This window comes from Nothobranchius furzeri, chromosome 16 (assembly GCF_043380555.1).
Source record: "Nothobranchius furzeri strain GRZ-AD chromosome 16, NfurGRZ-RIMD1, whole genome shotgun sequence".
In the NCBI taxonomy this organism is placed as follows: Eukaryota; Metazoa; Chordata; class Actinopteri; order Cyprinodontiformes; family Nothobranchiidae; genus Nothobranchius; species Nothobranchius furzeri.
The window spans coordinates 35,343,841-35,347,318 of record NC_091756.1 but is presented as its reverse complement, the minus strand read 5'-3'; positions in this window follow the sequence as shown (position 1 = coordinate 35,347,318).

The window sequence follows — 3,478 nt, the reverse complement described above, 5'->3', positions numbered from 1 at the left end:
TTGCTATTGTAGTTCATGGTCTCAGTAATAATGTAAGAACATGTGCCCTGGAAATGGGCCAGAGCTCCATCAAAGGTGATGTAGTGTGGGTCCCCCCACACAGTGCAGGTAGACATAGCATTGTAACAGCCTAGCTGGCCATTTTTTTAGTGCATGTCTGTGCATCAACACATGATGCAGGAGTACAGCTTACGTCATTGGGACCAAGACATTCACATTTCTTGGAGCAGTATTCCATTCAAAATGACTCACCAGCCTGCAACATATAAAAAGTGTATTTTGCAGCATTAAGAAAGACGAACAGTTAAGGAAAGAGAATTAACTAACACATCCATCTTGCGCACATTTTTTTCAGCAAGTGATGGTCCACAAGTGTATTTGATACCAGACCACTTTGGTCCAGAGGTTGATGATGAAATTTGTAGTTGTATCATCAGACCTAGAGCTTTGTTTTGGACACTCAAGTAAAAAGAAAAAAGAGGTGTCAATTGATTACTTACTACACTGTAATGAATTGGATGAAAGGGTGGTGCAGGATGACAGACAGACCTGCTAAAGCCAAATGAGTGGTGATGCCTAACTGGTAATGTAGAGCCGCTTATCCATGAGTCGCTTGTCCAGGAGTCACTCACACCACATATATGTCACGGACATTGGGGGAATAGTTTCTGAAAGGGCCATGTTTAGAGCCTCAATTAAAGGTTTTAGGGGTCTAACCCTAACAGATATCTCTTCCTGGTGACAGATTGCCTGGGGTAAAAGTAATTTTTCCTGAGATGCTGAAGGCTGTGGGTGGTGTCAGGATTGTCACAGTTGACTTGTGTCTTCAGCATCCCATAATGAGCTTCTGTGCTGGATGTAAATTGTCCATAAGAAACACATGTTTGAGCAAAGGGTTGCAAGCATGAGACCCCCCCCACCACCACCACCACCCCCAAGAAGATCCTGACTTTGCTGGAATGATTGGATGTATAATTAGAAATATAAGCCACTCATCACATGCTGGTGCATTTTGCCACAGAACACAACTTGTGTGACGGGATCTCCACTGAATAATGTCAGGGAAGGAGAAATGACTGGCTGCTACCACTTGAACTTTAGGACATTTCTTCTATTTATCTATCTGTCTGTCTGTCAGTCCTTCTAGAACTTCTCTGAAAGAGGTGTTGGTGAGGAGGCCTGAATTGTCTGAGTGCTGTGCTGAAAATATTCTTTTGTTGAACAGAATAAATCTGCTGTACAACTGCAGCCCTGTAGTGCAGTGTCCCTCAAAAGGCAGCCTGCGGTCCAGACCTGGCTGGTGAACCTCCACTTTCAGACCCCCAAGCTGCAGTCCTTTCATGTTTACTGATGCAGCGCGGTGTTGTGTGAGCTTTATTGAAATAGTAACAAGAAGACGACTGCCCCCTTGTTAGCTGCTAGTTCCTAGAATATCTAAAATATATATCTTTAGATAATCAGTTCCTATAATATCTAAAAATAGGATGGGAGGCATATATTTTAGTTATCAGGCTCCTCTCCTATAGAACCAGCTCCCAGCTTTAGTCCCTGAGGCAGACATGGTGTACTTTTAAGGCTAGGCTTAAAACTTTTTTATTTGATAGGGCTTTTGGTTAAATTCTGAGTGATGTTAGTCCAGTTTTTGGACCAGTTGGGGACCAGACGGAGGTGGATTGTACAGCAGGTTGTGTTCTTCTGAGCAGTAATACCTTCTTGCAGGGGGTCATTGGCTGGCACACTACTGCCAACCACTAAACATTCTCCTCCTGATATTAACTAACTTTTTACTAGATACTCTTGTCTTCTCAGTCAATTGAAGTTGATGGCTACTCGTACTGAGCCAGGTTTTGTTTGAGGTCTCTTACTCCATGTTATTGTAAATGAGAAATCTTCTACATACTCTAAGATAACTTGTGGAGCAACACAGGAATCTATTAAATGGAAGCTTTCTTCTCCACTGTCTCAACATGCTTGCTTAGTATGGATATTGCTGTATAGTCAGAGATGCAACTAGTCAATGACTCGATACAAACTGCTGGGTTTCCTTAGATTAGAAACATGTGAATAATTGGAACAATGAACTGAGGTCATTGCAGTGATAAGAAGGTTCAATTTGAATGTTTACTGTGTAAAGTGTGCAGCGGAAATCCACATTTTATATTCTCAGATTAACTTTGTTTGGATTCACATGGAGACGAACAATAACATTTTCACACAAAGGTTTCTTTCATACTTAGCAGAAAAAAGGGGAATTTGAAACTGGCCTACAATCAAATAAATTCCAAGATACCATTTTCAAACATCTGGCTAACTCCTACATTTTCTCCCAGGAAAGTAAATTTTACTAAGTGAATTGTTTTTCCCTCCTTAAGCAATCGAAAAGCCGGACATTATCAGGACTTGGTCTGTCTTACCTTAACCTGACAAGAACTGACTCTCCCCAAGGCCGGGTGCTCGCAAAACTTCTCAAGATTCCAGGATTTAGTCGTTATCAAAACCTTGGTATTTTTCTGTTTATCAACAGTCAAAAGGTGTTTTAGGTTGTTCGCCATTAAAATTCAAGGTGTTCCAAGTAAATGTTTAAACTTTTATCAGTTACAAACCTAAACTGCTTGTGCTGTGTTTTTTTTCTTTTATGTTAAACTTCTGCCATTGTGTTTCACCAGTTCAAAACCATGCTAAAAGTAATACAGTACAGTCAAGCTTAAGACCTGAAGTTAGTTCTTTTCTGTTTAAAGTTATACTTTTTGAGGCCTTATTTGGAATAACTTTGTTAAAAATTGTGAGCATGAATCTCTCCTGGTTGGAAGACTGGGTTATTTGAAAGAGCCACTGCCATCAAGTGGTTAATGAGTGAAATACATGTGGGTGTGACCAAGAAGTTTATAATACCAGAGTTCAGACCTCGTGGTGGCAGGAAAAAAAGAAAAAAGGATGCTTTAAGCACAAATCCTTGTGGGCTGTTTCCATCTGGCCTAGCAGAACCCGGTGCTTTACAGTTGCCAAGTAATTAGCTCTTAAAAGTTACGGTAAAACTTAGAAGCAACTCCGTTTGTTTTGTTTTGACTTCCTACGTGAAACCGGAAGTCTGCATGTTTGGTCGAGTTCTCACTAAGTTCTCTTTAGTTCTCATTAAGTGAACCCCAATTTGGAACAGTTTCTCTGATTCGATCTCGTTTTGGATAATTCGGACTCGCGATCTGAATTCCACGTTTGGTGTAGCTGGAGGAACCGAAAAGTCAAGCCACGATCGAGGATTACCATGTCCTCCCCTTTCCACGACCGACGTTGACCGACCAGGGCGCCAGCACCATTTAATCCAAAAAGGCCACGAGCCAGGAAACCAAGGCTGTTGGAGCCGCTGGCCACCCTTCTGTCGACGGAAAGCAAGTCTGTGAGCATTTCTATCTGGCTGGTTTTCTGCCATAAGTCAATGCATGAATTCAGATCATTAAATTTCTTTTGTGGCATGTTTTAT